The following is a 22,292-nucleotide window of genomic DNA, read 5'->3' as shown; positions in this document are numbered from 1 at the left end:
CTGCTCTTTAATATGCTGCCTAGGTTGGTCATAACTTTCCTTCCAAGGAGCAAGCGTCTTCTAAGTTCATGGCTGCAATCACCATCTGCAGTGATTTTGGAGCCCCCCAAAATAATATCAACCATTGTTTCCACTGTTTCCCCATCTATTTGCCATGAAGTGATGGGACCAGATGCCATGATCTTAGTTTTCTGAATGTTGAGCTTTAAGCCAACTTTTTCACTCTCCTCTTTCACTTTCATCAAGAGACTCTTTAGTTCTTCTTAACTTCCTGCCATAAGGGTGGTGTCATCTGCATATCTGAGGTTATTGATATTTCTCCCAGCAATCTTGATTCCAGCTTGTGCTTCATCCAGTCTAGCATTTCTCATGATGTACTCTGCATATAAGTTATATAAGCAGGGTGACAATATACAGCCTTGATGTACTCCTTTCCCCATGTGGAACTAGTCTGTTGTTCCATGTCCAGTGCTAACTGTTGCTTCCTGACCTACACACAGGTTTCTCAAGAGGCAGGTCAGGTGGTCTGGTATTCCCATCTCTTTCAGAATTTTCCAATGCTCGAACTACTGCCCAATTGCACTCCCCAGCCCAAGACAATCACTAATATACCTTTGATCTCTATATATTCATCTATTTGACACATTTCACACAATATGTAACCTTTTGTGACTGGGTTCTTTCACTGGTAATGTTTTAGTTTCATCTGTTGCTATAGTAAATGATGTTGCCTAATAATATTCTATTGCATGTACATGTGTTCTGTGTTTAATTAATGCATTTTTAGTTTATGAATATTTTGTCTATTTATGCATTTCCTGTTATGAATGTACTATGGTGTACATTAGGAAATAATTCTTTGTGTAGATATGTTTTCACTTATCTTGGTTATATTTCTAGGAGAAGTCCTAGAATATGTGATAACAATATATGATAGCAAACTTTTCCTTTTGAAGTATAAGAGACTAAAGTCAAAAGCAGTATTTCTACTAGTATTGTATTAGAGTTCCAAATTTTTCATGTTTTTGTCAGCACTTATTTCTGTTTTATTGATTATAGACATTGTAGTGGTGGGATATGCTGTCTCATAGTTTAAATTTGTATTTTTCTCATTGTTTATAATTTTGACCTCTTAGTGTGCCTTTTTCTCAATTGCAAAAATGTTCAATAGAATCCTTTGCCCATTAAAAAAAATTCTATATTATTTGTCCTTTATTAGTGTTGTTGTTGTTCAGTCACCCTGTCATGTTTGACTCTTTGTGACCCCATTAACTGCAGCATGCCAGGCCTCCCTGACCCTCACCATCTCCCAAAATTTGCCCAAGTTCACATCTATTGCATCAGTGATGCCATTTAGCCATCTCATCCTCTGACACCCTCTTCTTCTCTTGCCCTCAATCTTTCCCAGCTTCAGGGACTTTTACAAAGAGTCAGTGGTTTGCATCAGTTGATCAAAATATTGGAGCTTTCGCTTCAATATCAGTCCTTCCAATGAGTATTCAGGGTTGATTTCCCTGAAACCAGATTGACTGGTTTGGTCTCCCAGCTGTCTAAGGAGCTAAAATATGTAATATTATATATATACATATATATAAACTTCCCAGGTGTCTCAGTGGTAAAGAATCTGTCTGCCAAGCAGGAAATCTGGATTTAATCCCTGGGTTGGGAAGATCCACTAGTGGACGAGATGGCAACCCACTCCAGTATGCTTACCTGAGAAACCCCATGGACAGAGGAATCTGGTGGTCTATAGTCCACAGGGTCACAAAAGAGGTGAACATGACTAAACAACTAAACAACTCTCTCTCTTTCTCTCCCTGTGTGTGTATATATTTGTGTGTGTGTGTGTGTGTGTGTGAGAGAGAGAGAGAGAGAGAGAGAAAATATATGTAGGTGTGCACATATCTCACTTTAGTGATGGTATCCTTTGAAGCAAAAAATTACTAAATTTGATAAAGTTCTGTGTGTTTATATGACTATTATTTATTTCCATTTATCACTTTTGTTTTGGTGTCATATTTCAGAAGCTTTTTCTGAATAATGATCACAAAGATATAAGGGTTGGCCAGGAAGTTTGTTCATGTTTTCCTTTACGTTTCATGGAAAAACCCACAGGGACTTTTTGGCGAACTTAATGTACTTCTATATCTACATGTGGAATTTCATATCTTTATCTCTTGCATTATATCTATAATCCATTTTGAGTTAAATTTTTATTATCTAGTTGTTGCAGCACTGTTTATTGAAGAGACTATTGTTTCTTCCTTTGAATTTTCTTGGCATCCTTATCAAAAATCAATTAAGCATAAATGTAAGGATTTATTTCTAAACTCTCATGTCTATTTCAATATGTTCATTATTATGCCAGTTTCATGATGTTTTGGCTACTATGGCTTTGTCAGAAGTTTTGAAATCTGAAGTCTGAGTCTTCCACTTTTTTCTTTCCTAAGTTGTTTTGACTATCCTGCATCCCTTAAAATTCCACATGAATATTAGCATCCAGTTTTTTATTTCTGCAAAAAAATAAGTAAGCATCTGGTAGTCTGATGGAATTGCAGTGAAAGTGTAAATTAGTTTAGGATTTAAGATTTCCATCTTTGCCACAATAAGTCTTATAAGCCATGAACAAATAGTATCTTTTTATTGATTTAGGCCTTCTTTAATTTGTTTCAGTGGTGTTTTGAAGTTGTCAGAATATACTTAGCACTTATTTCATTTTTCCTGAGTATTATATTCTTCTTAGTGCTACTTTAAATTTTTAAAGTTCATTTTTGGATTATACGTTGCTGGTGTAGAGAATGCAACTGATTTTTTGTAAATTGATCACGTGTCTGTAAACTTGATGAACTTATATATTAGTTTGAATAGTTTATTATGTGGATTCCATGGGATTATATACATATAAGTCATTTTATCTGGAAATACAGTTTTTCTGCTCTTCTAGTTTGGATGTCTTTTATTTTACTTATCTATCAGCCTATTTATCCTGGCTAAAACCCCCAGTACAATGTTGAATAGAGGTGATGAGAGATGGTTTCATTATCTTGTCTCTAATTTAGGGGGTAACTATTGAGTCCTTACCCATCAAGTAAGATGTTAGTTGTGGGATGTTATAGCTATCATATATCCGATTGAAAAATTCCCTTCAGAAGTCACTTTACTTCAGTCATTGACTTCAGAAGTCAATGTTCACACTACTGCGCAGTTGCACTCATCTCACACACTAGTAAAGTAATGCTCAAAATTCTCCAAGCTAGACTTCCACAGTACATGGACTGAGAAATTCAAGGTGTTCAAGTTGGATTTAGAAAAGGCAGATGAACCAGAGGTCAAATTGCCAGCATCCGTTGGATCATAGAAGAAGAAAGAGAATTACAGAAAAAAGCATCCACTTCTGCTTCATTGACTATGCTAAAGCCTGTGACTGTTCAGTTCAGTTCAGTCACTCAGTTGTATCCAACTCTTTGTGATCCCATGGAGGGCAGCACGCCAGTCTTCCCTGTCCATTTGATTGTGTGGAGCACAAGCAAGCTGTGGAAAATTCTTCAAGAGATAGGAACACCTAACCTGCCTCCTGAGAAACCTTTATGCAAATCAAGAAGCAACAGTTAGAACCAGATATGGAACAACAGACTGGCTCCAAGTTGAGAAAGGAGTATGCCAAGGCTGTATATCGTCACCCTGCTTGTTTAACTTCTATGCAGAGTACATCATGAGAAACGCTGGGCTGGAGGAAGCACAAGCTGGAATCAAGAATGCCAGGAGAAATATCAATAACCTCAGATATGCAGATGAAACCATCCTTATGGGAGAAAGCAAGAGGAACTAAAGAGCCTCTTGACGAAGGTGAAAGAGGATTATAAAAAAGCTGGCTTAAAACTCAACATTCAAAAAGCTAAGATCATGATGTCTGGTCCCATCACTTCATAGCAAATAGATGGGATACAATGGAAACAGTGACAGATTTTATTTTCTTGGGCTCAAAATTCAGTGCAGATGGTGACTGAAACCATGAAATTAAAAGACACTTACTCCTTGGCAGGAAAGCTATGACCAACCTAGACAGCATATTTAAAAGCAGAGACATTATAGATCAGTGGAGCAGGATTTAAAGCCCAGAGATAAATCCACGTGCCTATGGACACCTTATCTTCGACAAAGGAGGCAAGGATATACAATGGAAAAAAGACAACCACTTTAACAAGTGGTGCTGGGAAATCTGGTCAACCACTTGTAAAAGAATGAAACTAGAACACCTTCTAACACCATACACAAAAATAAACTCAAAATGGATTAAAGATCTAAATGTAAGACCAGAAAATATAAAACTCCTAGAGGAGAACATAGGCAAAACACTCTCCAACATAAATCACTCCAGGATCCTCTATGACCCACCTCCCAGAATATTGGAAATGAAAGCAAAAATAAACAAATGGGACCTAATGAAACTTAAAAGGTTTTGCACAACAAAGGAAACTATAAGCAAGGTGAAAAAACAGCCCTAAGAATGGGAGAAAATAATAGCAAACGAAGCAACAAAGGATTAATCTCAAAAATATACAAGCAACTCCTGAAGCTCAATTCCAGAAAATTAAATGACCCAATCAAAAAATGGGCCAAAGAACTAAACAGACATTTCTCCAAAGAAAACATACAGATGGCTAACAAACACATGAAAAGATGCTCCACATCACTCATTATCAGAGAAATGCAAATCAAACCACAATGAGGTACCATTACACGGCAGTCAGGATGGCTGCTATCCAAAAGTCTACAAGCAACAAATGCTGGAGAGGGTGTGGAGAAAAGGGAGCCCTCTTACACTGTTGGTGGGAATGTAAACTAGTACAGCCACTGTGGAGAACAGTGTGGAGATTCCATAAAAAACTGGAAATAGTACTGCCATATGACCCAGCAATCCCACTCCTGGGCATACACACCAAGGAAACTAGATTGAAAGAGACACATGCACCCCAATGTTCATCGCAGCACTGTTTATAATAGCCAGGACATGGAAGCAACCTAGATGCCCATCAGCAGATGAATGGATAAGGAAGCTGTGGTACATATACACCATGGAATATTACTCAGCCGTTAAAAAAGAATTCATTTGAATCAGTTATAATGAGATGGATGAAACTGGAGCACATTATACAGAGTGAAGTGAGCCAGAAAGATAAAGATTATTACAGCATACTAACACATATATATGGATTTTTGAAAGATGGTAATGATAACCCAAGATTCAAAATAGAAAAAGAGACACAGAAGTACAGAACAGACTTTTGGACTCTGTGGGAGAAGGCAAGGGTGGGATGTTCTGAGAGAACAGCATTGAAACAAGTATACTATCAAGGGTGAAACAGATCACCAGCCCAGGTTGGATGCATGAGACAAGGGCTCAGGGCTGGTGCACTGGGAAGACCCAGAGAGATGGGATGGGGAGGGAGGTGGGAGGGGGTATCGGGATGGGGAACACATGTAAATTCATGGTTGATTCATGTCAATGTATGGCAAAAATCACTACAATATTGTAAAGTAATTAGCCTCCAACTAATAAAAATAAATGAAAAAGAGAGAAAAAAAAAAAAAAGCAGAGATATTACTTTGCCAACAAAGATCCGTCTAGTCAAAGGTATAGTTTTTCTATCAGTCATGTATGGATGTGAGAGTTGGACCATAAAGCAGTGAGGAATTGATGCTTTTGAACTATGGTATTTGAGAAGACTCCTGAGAGTCCTTTGGACTGCAAGGAGATCAAACCAGTCAATCCTAAAGTAAATCAATCCTGAACTATTGACTGGAAGGATTGATGCTGAAGCTGAAGCTCCAGTTCTTTTGGCCACCTGATGTGAAGGGCTGACTCATTTGAAAAGACCTTGATGTTGGGAAAGACTGAAGGCAGGAGGAGAAGGGGACGGCAGAGGACAAGATGGTTGGATGGCGTCATTGACTCAATGGGCATGAGTTTGAACAAGCTCCAGGAGACGATGAAGGACAGGTAAGCCTGGTGTGCTGCAGGCCATGGCATCGCAGAGTCCAACACGCTGAACAGCTGGACAACAACAATGCAAACAGCTATTGATTTGAATTAAAAAAAAAAAACTATGAATTTAATGGGAAAATCAAATACAATTATTCCACTCTCAATATGTAATTTAAATTAAGTCTGAAATCTCACATTAGCCTAATGCAAGAAAGGAAGAGCCTTTTTATAGGGAATCGTATCTAACAGGATCAAAGTTTTTCACTCAAGGAATGCTTCATCCCTGTGTTGTAATCCTGTAGTTCTTGAATCACTAGTTCAAATGATAATGTATGAGATTCCTGTGAATGTAATTTGATAATTTGACACATTGTCTTCACACATGTAAACCAAACATTTTCTTGACAAAAGAAAACAACCATTACCTGCTATCTTCTGTAATTTTATAACCAAGAAATAAAACAGAAATGGGTACAAAATGATAAATTTTAAAACATTGTCTTTTACAAAGATCACTGATATTTTTCTCTATCACACATTTGTTTGCAAACACACACACACACACACACACACAGAGCCAGACACCATCATGACTTGTTTTGATACACTTTTTTATTTTTGTATACTTTGTTCCTGTATATCACATCATAGGCGCCAGTACTTATTTGGAAGGGTGATAAAATTTCAGTTATTTCTTTGTACTACCCTGAAGGAAATTATTTTTTCTGTCTCTCTTATATTCTGGGCATAACAAAACACTTCTTTCCACAGGGACTCACTGTATTATTCAACATTTTTATAATTTAAAACTGTCATAAAGTCCCCAGAATGCTATGTTGCATTTGCTGGTCCTTCAGTTTTTTAAGAGTAAATAAAGACAGATCATTTCCCCCCCTAGCATTTAACAAAATCATAATGAGAAATATGCAATAGTAACACTAAGGGATATGAGTTTGATGCCTTCTACCGATGCCAGAAATCCCAGTCCCATTATTTTACAAACATAATAAATGTCTATTAACATCATATCTTAAAATGTTCAAGCATTCCGTTATCGGTTTTGCTTTGAAACACTTGAAAAGGGATAAGTGGAAGTGTTAGTTGCTCAGTCGTGCCTGACTCTTAGGAACCCTATGTTCTGTAGTCTGCCAGGCTCCTCTGCCCATGGGGTTCTCCAGGCAAGAATACTGGAGTTGGTTGCCATTCCCTTCTCCAGGGGATCTTCCTGACTGAGGGATCAATGGCAGGTTTCCTGCACTGCAGGCAAATTCTTTACCTTCCGAGTCTCCAGGGAAGCCCCAACTATGTTTAACTAGTTTGACAAAAAAGTAAACTTATAAGGAAAATGCCTCTGAAAATTCATGTCTCATTTTCAAATAAGGAAAACACACACAAAAAAGCAATATTTAGGCACCCTTTGTATGCCTCCTGCCCCATAGCTGTCATTCAAACACCTGTAAATTATCACATGTACATATATATGCATATGTGCATATAATATTATGTATCTATACATGTATATCTATATAAAGATATATTGTGTATACATCATGAATAGAAGCAAGGCAGTGCATTTAATGCATAAGCTACCAACTCAATAACTTGCTGAGATGCAGTTGAAGTATTTCTCTAAATTTTAGGTTTTTAGGTTTAGATTTAGAGTTCTAGATTACTTGTGGAATGTTTTAGAAAATGATTGATCTTCTTTTCTAGTTTTTCCCCATTTCAGTTTAGTTAATAGAGGGACATTTAACTATAGAAGTTTTTTAATCCAAGTCAACTTAATACCTTTTCCTGAAGAAAATTGGAAATTTAAAGTGTAAATAAGTTAAAAACACGTTTTATTTTCCACTGATAGAATAAAAGAAATCCATGATTTCTTCAGACTTGCTTAAAAAGAACAAAGGATTGTCTTTTCCTATGCTTAAAAAGTAGACTAAAATTTTACAAAGTAATTGTGAGTTTTTACATTGTCATTTATTTATCCTTTTTTTTTTTTGCATTAACCAAAAAGAAAAGTATTCAGGGAAATGTCACATTACATTATTACATGCCTTGAGACAGAAAAAAAAAAAAAAACATACATCACTTTACATTTCCAGAGTTTGCTGTGTGATAATGGTTCTGTGTGAAACTTTCAGTCAACTGTTCACAGCAAATCTGTGCAGCTCCCCCATTGTTCCAGTAAAGTCACGTGTATCATCTGTCTTTCAACCCCAGATATGTGAATGACAGCTGAACTGTTTTAGTTAGCATTCTGCATGTAGGCCATACAGTTTTGATGAAAGAGTACATTCCCTATAGCATAAAGAACAATTTGAGCATAATTGTAGATTATTTGTCTCTAATGTATTAAATGGCTTCCCAGCTGGCTCAGTGGTAAAGAATCTGCCTGCCCATGCAGGAGATGCAGGAGACATGGGTTCGATCCCTGAATCAGGAAGATCCCCTGAGAAGGAAATGGCTACCCACTCCAGTATTCTTGCCTGGAGAATCCCATGGACAGAGGAACCTGGTGGGCTACAGTCCATAGGGTTGCAAAGAGTCAGTATGACTGAGCACCTGAGCAATATATTAATAAATGATAACCAAATTGAAGTGTTTGGCTCCAAGCCAAAATCCTCCCTGTGATCTTTCAGGGCTGACCATAGAGAATTACAAAGACTTTTTCTGACATGCTTCACAGAGAAAGCTGCCCTCCTAATGCCAAAATTGGTGCATAGAAAATGCTTTGTAGTCTCTGAAGACAGTTGGACTTATATCTGCTTTGCAGATGTCTTCTCTTGTGCAATTGCATTCTAGCCCTGATGTCTCCACTTGGGGGTTTCTATTAATGTCCCTGCTCTGAGACCTTCCTGGACTGCTTCTGCTGAGACCTCCATATAATGGAGAAGAAGGGAGCTCAAAATACTGTTATCCATTCTGACTCATTACTCATCACTTCTCTACTCCTAACACTTCTCCTTGCCTCTGGGTCCATAATTCAAGAATCTTTTGTTCAGAACTCCCTCAGCCATGAGACCATGACACCCACCCCCATCTGTTTTGATATATTTATTTGATCCATACCCAGCACTCTTCTATGGGGAAGGAGGGGACACTGGGGGAGTTAGCATTTTCTCTATTTAATCTCTTACTACAAATGATTAAGGTCTTGACTGTTCATCATTTTGGCTTGTTGTCTTAATCACTACTCTGACACCTGCCACATGAGCTCTCTCAAGTTCAGTCCAGCTTTTGAAATGTTTATTTTGCCTCTATTTAAATTCAACAGAACAAACCAATTTAATACACCTAGAAAGCAAAAGCTCTCGGGCTTCTTCATACAGGCCAAAAAGAGTGTCATTCAAAAGTGAAACCCTGAACCGTTTTTCACATGTAAATTATGTCACATTTATCAATTCACTGAGTCAGTTGCTCCCAGGCTTAGGTTTTGTATATTAAAAGGGTCAAGAAAATTAAACTGATTTCAAAATTAAATCATAACCCATGGGAGAAAATTGATTATGCTTTCTAGAGTAGGACTTCCAAGTAGCAGTTAGTTGAGTCCTCTCAGGCAGGTTGCTCTCTAGGAGTTCAGTTTATCAACAAAATAAAGACCTATGAATAACATCTCATGAAATTAACTTCATATTTAAAATTAACAGTCTGTGAAATGTAATTTTCATATTACCTGCACTTAATTGGTATTTATCGATTTTAGCTATTTTTAAAATAATTAGTAATATTAGAGTCAGACTCAAAACATATTCTTTTGCTTTTTTTCTTACTGCCATGTCTGAGTAGATTCCTTGTGTCTTCATAAATTGGGATCATTATAATTATTTCCTTTTCTTTGTATTCCTTCACTGAACTATGGACTTTATTAAATAAATGATTTTTTTTAGCACTTTCTATATACCAGATAATGAAAAAGACATTGTGCATGCAAAGATACACTCATCTTTGTGGCAGAAAAAATGCAGACACACCGTGAGAAAAAAACATTTTAATTTAGTAAAGAATATATGCATGTATGCACCTAATTTAATACTATTTGAGCCCTTATCATATGTATTACATTGTGCAACACACACTGCAAAATGCAGCTGATAGATAGCAGCAACACCTTTTCTTTGAGAAAATGTCAAAATTGTATATGTTTTCCAAAGCTTTTGAGTTTATCTATTTACTTTGTAATTAGAATAAAACATTTAAGCATAATTTAGGTACTGTATATTTTCTAGGAAGTAGGCTTTATGAAATTGTAATAAAGTTACATGTGAGGAAAACAGACATTTTATCATCTGTTCATATTAATCAAGAAAGGTAAGAGTTCACAAGCTCTTTCAGGGATGGCAGACTTCTGAAAACTTTGAACACAGAGACTTTTCCACTGGGATATTTGTCGAATGTCAAAGAGAAAGTCACATTTATTAAACATCTTTCCTAAAGTCTCTCGTAGATTACATCAAAGTTACTGAACATATTTTTTATCTTTCACAAAGAGGGGAACAAGACAGGAAAATATCTGTGTAATATATATAGGTCTCTGCCTTGAGAAATAGAAGATCAATTTGTTCCAGTTCTGTGTAGAGGCAGATTGTCACACTAAGAACAGCAGGAACGAATGCACTTCATACAAGAATTTTTTTTTAAATTTTATAAAAATTAACTTGTTTTTAAAATCTTTATGACTAGATATGACTCCAGAGATCCCTTCCTTTCCCCCATAATAGTTAATTTGGAAGTCTGGTTGGAGTCAGAAATTTCTAAGTGTAGAAGACTGAATATCCAAGTGTATCAAAGAGATGACATAACAGAAGATATTTGTGTTCCAATACACTGACTATTTGTTGTTCAGTCACCAAGTCCTGTCCAACTCTTTGTGACCTCATGGACTGCAGTGTGCTAGGCCTCCCTGTCCCTCACCATCTCTCAGAGTTCGCCCAAGCTCATGTGCGTTGAGTCAGCGATGCTATCCAACCATCTCATCCAGTCACCCTCTTCTCCTCCTGCTTTCATTATGTCCCAGCATCAGGGTTTTTTCCAGTTACTCAGCTGTTCATATCAGGTGACCAAAGTATTGGAGCTTTAGCTCCAGTGTCAGCCCTTCCAATGAGTAATCAGGGTTTATTTCTTTTAAGATTGACTGGTTTGATTTCCTTGTTGTTCAAGGGACTCTCAAGAATCTTCTCCAGAACTGCAGTTCAAAAGCATCAGTTCTTTGGTGCTCGGCCTTATTTATGGTCCAACTCTCACATTCGTACTTGACTACTGGAAAGATTATAGTTTTGACTATATGAACCTAAGTCATAAAATTATGTCTTTGTTTTTTAATACAGTGTCTAGGTTTGTCATAGTTTTCCTTCCAAGAAGCAATCATCTTCTAACTTCATGGCTGCAGTAATCATTTGCAGTGATTTTAGAGCCCAAGAAGAGGAAATCGGTCACTGCTTCCACATTTTCCCCTTCCATTTGTCATGAAGTGATGGGAATGGATACTGATCTTAGTATTTTTAATATTGAGTTGTAGGCCAGTTTTTTCACTCTCCTCTTTCACCCTCATCAAGAAGCTCTTTAGTTTCTTTTTGCTTTCTGGCATTAGAGTGGTGTCATCTGCATATCTGAGGTTGTTGATATTTCTCCTGGCACTCTTAACTCCAGCTTGTAACTCATCCAGCCTGGCATTTCACATGATGTACCCTGCATATAAGTTAAATAAACAGGGTGACAATATATGGTCTTGTCATTTCCTTTCTCAATTTTGAACCAGTCAATTGTTCCATATATCTTTCTAACTATTGCTTCTTGACCCACATACAGATTTCTCAGAAGACAGGTAAGATGGTCTAGTAACCCCATCTCTTTAAGTGTTTTCCACAGTTTATTATAATCCACACAGTCAAAGACTTTAGCATAGTCAATGATACAGCAGTAAACATTTTTATGGAATTCTCTTGCTTTTTCTATGATCCAGCAAGTGTTGGCAATTTGATCTAAGTGCCTGTGCCTTTTCTAAACTCAGCTTGTACATCTGGAAGTTCTTGATTCACGGATGGCTGAAGCCTAGCTTGAAGAATTTTGAGCATAACCTTACTAGCATGGGAAGTGAGCACAATTGTCCAGTAGTTTAAACATTCATTAGTACTGCCCTTCTAGGGAATTGGGATAAAGATAGACCTTTTCCAGTACTGTGGCTACTTCTGGGTCTTCCAAATTTGCTGACATATTGAGTGCAGCACTTTAATCTTTTAGGATTCTAAATAGCTCTGCTGGAATTCCATCACCTCCACTAGCTTTATTGGGAGAAGTGCTTCCTAAGGCCCCCTTGACTTCACACTCCAGGATGTCTGGCTCTAGGTGAATGACCACACCATCATAGTTATCCGGGTCATTAAGATCTTTTAGTAGAGTTCTTCTGTGTATTCTTGCCATCTCTTATTGATCTCTTCTGCTTCTATTAAGTCTTCACCGTTTCTGTCCTTTATTGTGCCCATCTTTGCATGAAATGTTCCTTTGATGTCTCTGATTTTCTTGAAGCGATCTCTAGTCTTTCCCATTCTGTTGTTTTCCTCTCCTTCTTTGCATTGTTCATTGAAGAAGGCCTTCTTGTCTCTCCTTGCTGTTCTCTGTCACTCTTCATTCAGTATACATTCCCCTTTCCCCTTGCTTTTCCTTTTTATTCTTTCCTTGGCTCTTTGTAAGGCCTCCTCAGAAAAGCAGTTTGCCTTCTTGTATTTCTCTTTCTTTGGGATGGTTTTGATCAGTGCCTCCTGTACAATATTATTTACCTCTGCCCATAGTACTTCAGACACTCTGTTTACCAGATCTAATCCCTTGAAAATATTTGTCACCTCCATTGTATAATCACAGGAGAATTGATTTAGGTCATGCCTGAATGGCCTAGTGGTCTTCTCTGTTTTCTTTAGTTTAAACCTGAATTTTACTATAAGGAGCTGATGATATGAGCCACAGTCAGCTCCAGGTCTTGTTTTTTCTGCCTACATAGAGCTTCTGCATCTTTGGCTGCAAAGAATGTAATCAGTCTGATTTTGGTAGTGACTATTTGGTGATGTCCATGTGTAAAGTCACATCTTTTGTTGTTGGAAAAGGATTTTTGCTATGACCAGTAGATTCTCTTGACAGGATTCTGTTAGACTTTGCCCTGGTTCATTTTGTACTTCAAGGCCAAACTTGCCTATTACTCCAGGTATCTCTTGACTGCCTACTTTTCTAGACTTATTTATACATGTTACTGTGGGAAGATATATAATTGAGTGTTTTTTTTTTTTTTTTTTTTTTTTTTTTAGAGTTCTCTTCAGTTTTATTATTCATTTCATCAGCAGTCTTGTTTTTTTCCCTTTACAAATCTTTCAGCATGGGGGCATAGCACATTGAGTTCAGAATCAACTTTGATATTGTTCTTTCTACTGAGTCACAGGTTGGAAAGGCACAATGGTTTGTCCTTATCCAGGAACAGATATTCAAAAGATCCTAATCAGTTTGCTTGAAGGAAATGAATTCATGCTTTGAGGAATACACATAAATTAACTGTATAAAACATGGAAAATTTTGCATCAGTCAGTATCATGTCCATTGCATTTCTCCTATTAATCTTATCATGTAGAAGCAAATTGATACAGGCATCTCAAAGGAAATTCAATGGAGAAATGGACTCAGAAAAAGAATAAAGCCAACCATGAACAAAGAACATTTACCTCCATATAAGACTGTTATGCCATTGAAAGATACATTTTCCCTTTGCAGTTGACCTTATAGAGTACGGATTTCATTTTTATGGTCTAAATTAACTTTTTCCCCAATAGACCAAAGTAGTGGTTATGATTACCAGTGGGGACAGGGAAGAGGGAAGGGCAAGATAAGAATAGAGGATTAAAAGATGCAAACTACTATGCATAAAATAAATAAAAAAGCTAACAAAGCACAGGCAAATATAGGCATTATTTTACAATAAATTTAAACTGAATGTAATCTATAAAATATCAAATCTATGTTGTGTACAAAAACTAATATAATAAGTCAACAATACTTCAGTTTTCAATTAAAAATAAAGCCCCTTCCCTTATTTTCTATTATCCACTTCAGCATCAGCAAAGTTTGATTTATGCTTGAGTGCATCTGCTACTTCTGGTAGCTAATTCAGTTTCAATTTAATTGCATCATACTTATTTTCTGCTTCTATTTTTAGCCTTAAGATTATCCTTAAGGATCATATTATTTTCTTTCTTTGTATTGCTCCATTTTTTGGTCAACCAATTTCACTTTGAATGTATGTTTTATATTTTGCTCTTTTTATGGACTAGAACAGCATTATCAAATGACTTGAACTAATTGGCACATTTTACATACATCAGTAAACAATAGCAGAAGGCAAATTATTTTGGAGGATTGTTTAGAAATATAATTATTATATTTATTTTAACAACTAATTTTGAGATTTTTGACATATGAAATTTGCATATATTTAGGGAATAAAACTTGATATCTGATGTATGTATACATTGTGTAAAGATCATATCAATCACATTCAATAATTTAACCATCAACTCCATATAGTTCCCATTATGTGTATGTTGAGATTTAATTGAAGATTTATTCTTTTAGCAAATATCAACTATACAATACAGTATTGTTAACTCTCATCACCATGCTGTATTGTATTAGACCTCCAGAACTCATCCATCTTGCATTAATGAAACTTTTCACACTTTCCCCTCTCCCCTCCTCGAACCCATCCCTAGAAATCATCATTCTACTCTCTCCTTCCATGTGTTTCACTATTTTAGATTCCATATATGAGGTGATTTGTCGTTCTGTGTCAGGCTTGCTTCACTTAGAATAATGTCCTCCAGTTTCATTCAAGTTGTCAGAAATGGCAAGAGTTTCTTCTTTTATCACCGAATAATATTCCATTACACTTATATATTATGATTTCTTTTTTTCACTTATTTGTTGACAGACACATTTGTTTCCATATCTTTACCATTATAAATAATGCTGCAGTGAATATGAGAGTGCAGATATCTATTTGAGATACTGATTTTATTAGCTTTGGATATATATCTAGAAGTGGGATTGCTGGGTCATATTATAGTTCTAGTTGTAATTTTTTGAGGAACCTTCATAGTCTTCTAAAATGGTTACACCAATTTACATTTGACAACAGTATATCAGGTAAGGTTCCTTCTTCTGCACATTCTCACCAACACTTGCTGTCTTTTGTGTTTTTAATAATAGCTATTATAACAAGTATGAGGTGATTTTTCACTATGACTTTGATTTGCACTTCCCTGATTTTCTTTGATTTTCCTGGGGATTTTGAGTACTTTTTCACATATCATTGTCCATATGCATATCTTCTTTGGACAAATGTCTGTTCAAATGCTAAAATTTTTAATTAGGTTTTTAGATTTTGTAGGAATTCCTTCTATAGTTTGAATATTAGCCCTTTATGAGATATCTGGGTTGCAAACATTTTCTCCCATACTGTAGACTGACTTTAATTTTGTTGAGTGTTTCTTTTGTTGCGAATAAACTTTTTAGATGCAATCTCACTGTTTTTATTGTTGTTCTTGTTCCTTTTGTTGCCTGGTTTTTGGTGACACATACAAAAAACTATTGCTCGAGGTCAATGTCGAGAAGCTTAGTACCTTTGTTTTCTTCTAGTAGTATACAGGTTCAAGATTTATGTTTGTCTTTCATCCATGTTAAGTTGATTTTTGTATATGATGTGAGATAATGGTCTAATTTCACTTTTTCTGCATGGGATATCCAGTTTTCTCAACACTAATTATTGAAGAAACACATTACATTGTGTGTTCTTGGTAACCTTGTTGAAGATCAGTTGGCCATAAATATGTAGGTCTATATCTAGGTTCTCTAAACTGTTCCATTGATGTAAATACACATTTCTATGCCAGTATTACATTCTTTTGATTAATAGCATAGGCTTATAATATATTTTGAAATCAGAGAATATGATGCCTCCAGCTTTAGTCTTATGAACATTTGCTTTAGTTCTTCAGGCTCTTTGTGGTTTCATATACACTTTAGATAGCTTTGTCCTATTTCTATAAAGAATGCCATTGGGATATTGATAGGAATTTCATTGACTCTGTAGGTCACTGTGGCTAGTAGTATGAACATTTTAACATTGATTTTTTTCAATCATTGAACACAAGATGTTTTTTCATTCATTTCAATAGCTTCCTTCATCAATGTTGTATAGTTTTGTGTACAAAGGTTACTTTTATTTCCCCCCATACCTGTTTATTAGAATGTGAATATATTCCAAATCAGTAACTTTAAAAAAAAAATCAAGTTACAGAGCATGCATAAAATACAAAGTAGCAATTTACAAGGAGATAGTAGTATCTTCACAACCAATACACCAAAATAACAAAACAGCTACAGAGGAAAACTAAATAGATTGACCACAGCAATACCTTCCATACGCCACACAGGTCATGAGCACAGCAAAAGACAGAAGATTAACTATGGAACATAGTAATCTAGGCAAGTCCACACACATGTATATTTTGGGGATATTCCACCATCCTGAATAGTATCACTTTAGTTGACACAACTTTCAGAACACTTGAGAGTTAAGTGCTTAATGTTATCCACAATAAATAAATAAATAAAACTAAATATTAGTGTTCACATTTCAGAATGAAAAATGAGTTGCTCCATTGATTTCAATAACGTAGTAGAAGAAGGCTTTCAGGTTTGTACAATGCAGAAATGCATTCTATTTAAACTCAAGGGACTATTTCATCTTACGTACTAAAAGAATACATCCCTTTAAGTGGTACCACTTGAGCAGAAATTAACCTCTCTTGAATTCTTTAACATACTGAAACCGGATATTTAACTGGACTATATTCCATAATATACTACAAAACTCAAAAATCAGCATTGTTAAAATAATTATCCATGCCTGCTGGTGGCTATGGTGGTAAAACTAGGTTGCATTTACTGGAAGGTTTTAAGACAAAATTAACACTTCGCCATAGGATACTAAGAGCATTAAACCAGTTATTGCCTGAACAATAAAATGCCACATAATATACTACTGGGAAATTAGAGAAGTTAAATGACATGGGCTGCCTGATCACTATAACAGAGGCTCCTCAGATGGAATTCCACCAGTCTCTCCAGTTCCCAGCCTTCCAGGCAGCATTGTGTGACTTATGGACCCTTAACCATACTACTGAAATCATCAGAGTCTTTTGTGTTTATTAAGATAATTCTTGTTCAGAAAAAAGTATTCCCCCCTCTCTAATCAACTTTGATGTTTACAAAAATTAAAAAACAAAATTTACTGAACTACATAACCCTATTAAGGCATTTTAGAAATTGACTTCCGGAATAATGGAAAATTTATAAGCTCTCAAAATTCTGCTATGTTTATAGGGCAATTCTTAGACAAAGGTTACTTTTAAAATGTGCATAGAAAATTCACCAAAAATGACCATGTACTAGGCTATAAATACAGTATTAATAAATTTATAGATATAAAATCAGTAAAGATACAAAAATTAAACATTATCAAACCACTTTACATAATTCACTTTTATGAAAGTTCAATTCACAATAACAGACTGCATGTTCTTTTCCAGTGCATATGGTAGAGATATGACAGTACATGATAAAAGTCTTGATGCATTTAAATGGATTGAAATAATAAAAATTAAAATAAGCTGAAATTGAATAAAAGTGTGATACATGAAAATCACCAAATATACAGAAGTTTAAGCATGATTTTGAATAGCAAAAATCAGATATCACAAGGTAAATTGGAAAATAATTTGAAATAAGTGAAAATGAATACAAATTTATTCAGATTTATGAAATATAACTAAAGCAGTGTTTAGATGAAATTTTATATAATAAAATCTTATATAAGAAGAAAAGCTGTAATCATTATATTAGCTTGCACCTTAATGTCTAGAGAAATAAAAGCTATTTAGACAGATTAAAAAATTGAGGAGGAAAAATGTATCATTGCTATTTCATTATCATTATAGACATTAAAGGATAATAGGGAAATATTAAGAGCATCTTTATGTCAGTCAGTACAACAACTTAGATGAACTGAAAAAAAAAATTCCTGAAAAACCACAAATTATATTAACTGGCTCAAAAAGACACAGAGATACTGACAAGGATCTCACAAAGAAATTCATAACTAGATCCGTTCAGTTCAATTCAATTGCTCAGTCGTGTCTGACTCTTTGCGACCCCGTGGGCTGCAATATTCCAGGTGTCCCAGTCCATCACCAGTTCCTGGAGTTTACTCAAACTCATGTCCATTGAGTCTGTGATGGCATGCAACCATCTCGTCCTCTGTCGTCCCCTTCTCCTCCTGCCTTCAAGCTTTCCCAGCACCAGGGTCTTTTCAAATGAGTCAGTTCTTCACATCAGGTGACCGAAGTACTGGAGTTTCATCTTCAGCATCAGTCATTCCAATGAATTTTCAGGACTGATGTCCTTTAGGATGGACTGGTTGGATCTCCTTGCAGTCCAAGGGATGCTCAAGAGTCTTCTCCAACACCACAGTTCAAAAGCATCCATTCTTCTGCACTCAGATTTCTTTATAGTCCAACTCTCACATCCATACATGACAACTGGAAAAACCATAGCCTTGATTAGACGGACCTTTGTTGGCAAAGTAATGTCTTTGCTTTTTAATATGGTGTCTAGGTTGGTCATAACTTTTCTTCCAAGAAGTAAGTTTCTTTTTATTTCATGGCTGCAGTCACCATCTGCAGTGAACTTGAAGCCCCCCAAAATAAAGTCTGCCACTGTTTCCACTATTTATCTGTCTATTTTCCATGAAGTGGTGGGACTAAATGCCATGATCTTAGTTTTCTGAAAGTTGAGCTTTAAGCCAACTTTTTCACTCTCCTCTTTCACTTTCATCAAGAGGCTCTTTAGGTCTTCACTTTCTGCCATAAGGGTAGTGTCATCTGCATATCTGAGGTTATTGATATTTCTTCCTGCAATCTTGATTCCAGCTTGTGCTTCATCCAGCCCACCATTTATCATGATGTACTCTGCATATAAGTTAAATAAGCAGGGTGACAATAAACAACCTTGATGCACTCCTTTTTCCTATTTGGAACCAGTCTGTCATTCCATGTCCAGTTCTAACTGTTTCTTCCTGACCTGCCTACAGATTTCTCAAGAGGCAGATCAGGTGGTCTGGAATTCCTATCTCTTATAGAATTTTCCACAGTTTATTGTGATCCAAACAGTCAAAGGCTTTGGCATAGTCAATAAAGCAGAAATAGATGTTTTTTTCTGGAACTTTCTTGCTTTTTCAATGATCCAGCAGATGTTGACAATTTGATCTGTGCTTCTTCTGCCTTTTCTAAAACCAGTTTGAGGATCTGGAAGTTCATGGTTCACGTGTTGTTGAAGCCTGGCTTGAAGAATTGTGAGCATTACTTTGCTAACATTTGAGATGAGTGCAATTGTGCAGTAGTTTGAGCATTCTTTGTCATTGCCTTTCTTAGGGATTGGGATGAAAACTGAACTTTTCCAGTCCTGTGGCCATTGATCCATTTCCCAAATTTGCTGGCATTTTGAGTGCAGCACTTTCACAGCAACATCTTTTAGGGTTTGAAATAGGTCACCTGGAATTCTATCACCTCCACTTGCTTTGTTTGCTGTGATGCTTCCTAAGGTCCACTTGACTTCACATTCTAGGATGTCTGGCTGTAGGTGAGTGATCACACCATCGTGATTATCTGGGTCATGAAGATATTTTTTTGTATAGTTCTTCTGTGTATTTAGCTACCTCTTCTTAATATCTTTTGCTTATGTTAGGTTCGTACTATTTCTGTCTTTTATTGAGCCCATCTTTGCATGAAATGTTCCCTTGGTATCTCTAATTTTCTTGAAGAGATCCCTAGTCTTCCCCATTCTATTATTTTCCTCTATTTCTTTGCATTGATCACTGAGGAAGGCTTTCTTATCTCTCCTTGGTATTCTTTGGAACTCTGCATTCCAAATGGGTATATCTTTCCTTTTCTCCTTTGCTTTTGGCCTCTCTTCTTTTCACAGCTATTTGTAAGGCCTCCTCAGAGAGCCATTTTGCCTTTTTGCATTTCTTTTTCTTGGGGATGATCTTAATCCCTGTCTCCTGTACAGTGTCATGAACCTCCATCCATAGTTCATCAGGCACTCTGTCTATCAGGTCTAGTCCCTTAAATCTATTTCTCACTTCCACTGTATAATCTTTAGGGATTTATAACAAAATCTAATTATAGATATTTCACCACATAACTAGATATTTCACCACAACAAGAAATCCAAGTCCTAATGGCTTCACTAGGGAATTCTATCAAAATTTAAGAAACAAATTATCCCAATATTGCCCAGATTTTTCATAAAGGAGAAGCGAGAAAAGATCTTCCCAATATTTTCAATGAGGCCACCATAACCCTAATATTAAAGTCAGAAGAAAAAAGAAAAGACCTCATGGAAATATATAAACATAAAATTATCTAATAAAATTTAGTAATATAGGAAAATTATAATATACCAAATAGGTTTCGTTTTAGAAAAGAAAATCAACAACAGAAAAAGAAAGAATTTAAAAAAGACTTGTGATCGCTAGGGGCTAGAGACAGGGGGAAATAGACAGACTTTGTTCCATAGCTGCGAAGTGTCAGTTAAACAGATGAATAAGTTCTAGATACTCGCTCTACAACATTCTGCCTATTGTTATCAATGTCTTGTCTGTGCATGCTAAGTCCTTTGGTCATGTCGCACTCTGAAATCTCATGGAGGCCGCTAGGCTCCTCTATCCATGGGATTCTCCAGGCAAGAATACTGGAGTGGGAAGCCATTCCCTTCTTCAGTGGCATGCAGGTTCTTCACCACTAATGCCATCTGGGGAGCCCTCTCATTGTCCTACTGAGTACTTAAAACAGATGCTAAGAAGGTAGATTTCATTTTGTGTTCTTACCACACACACACACTTAAAGCACACAAATAAACAAAACTAAAGGGGCACTGGGCAACTTTTAGAGGTCATGGATATTTTTTTTTACCTTCATTATAGTGATGGTTTCACATTTGTATCTATATGTTTACACTCATCGACGTGTATGTATTAAATAGTGCAGATTTTTATAAATCAACTGTACTTCAATAAAGTTTTTTTAATAAAAGAAAAAATGGGAATGATGGCTTATCCAAGTTATATGTTTATAAGTTAAAAAAAAATCCTGAGAAATTAAGGTGATAAATTCACAGAGATAAATTTCCAAGTCTTTGGATTGAATGTTGAGCCTCGAAGATGGATAACTACACATGAAAGATATACACAGTGAATGGTATTGCTGGAAAAAGAGGCAGGAAAAGATACATCTTGTTGAATCAAGGGGATACTTATATGATAGATACAGTAATAAACCAGCCTAATGAAAATTACTGTGGTTATATGCTCTGGAGTGTTATTTTATTTAGGAATAATATTCTTGTCAGCACAGGCTTTAAACATAAGCATAATTATAATTATAAAATTGTAATTAGTGGATCTTATATTACTTTATATTCAAATTTCATAGTGCGTTGGACCATTGTCCTAAAGTTGTTGTAATTATTGTTCAGTCGCTAAGTCATGTCCGACTCTTTTGTGACCCCATGCACTGTAGCCTCTCAGGCTCCTCTGTCCGAGATTTCCCAGGGAAAACTGTTGGAGTGAGTTGCCATTTCCTTCTCCAGGTGATCTACCTGACCCAGGGCTTGAACCCACGTCTTCTGCATTGGCAGGCAGATTCCTTACTGCTGAGTCACCAGGGAAGCCCAGTTGTCCTAATCACAATAAACAGCTTTTCTTTCTTTTTTTTTTCTCTTTTAATGGTAGTTATTTAACTTCGGGATTTATTGCAAAACTTTTGCCTAGTTTGTAATTCTCAGGTATTCCAGTCAAAATGTTTACTTGAAAAATCAAAAGGAAAGTATTTGATATAATTTTATTAGTTAATGCATAATTTTTACATTTCTATCCTCCCTTAAAAATACACCAATAGCAAAAATTAAATGATTGTACTGCATCTTCAGTTTCACTCTGTTTGTGCTATAATTATTAACAGGCTAGCTGGCAGGAACATATTTGCTAAGTTATTATCTTCTCCCCTGCAGACTGTCTTTGATGCATACTGCTTTCTGAAGGAAATGGTTACATGCGTTTAATGAATTTCCTTCTGGTGATCTTACACCTGCTTTGTTAACAAATTTTTTCATGCTTTCATTTGTCACTAACAGTTAATCATACCTTTCGAACCAC

This window comes from Muntiacus reevesi, chromosome 16, assembly GCF_963930625.1.
Source record: "Muntiacus reevesi chromosome 16, mMunRee1.1, whole genome shotgun sequence".
NCBI lineage: Eukaryota > Metazoa > Chordata > Mammalia > Artiodactyla > Cervidae > Muntiacus > Muntiacus reevesi.
Note: the sequence above shows the minus strand (reverse complement) of the source record.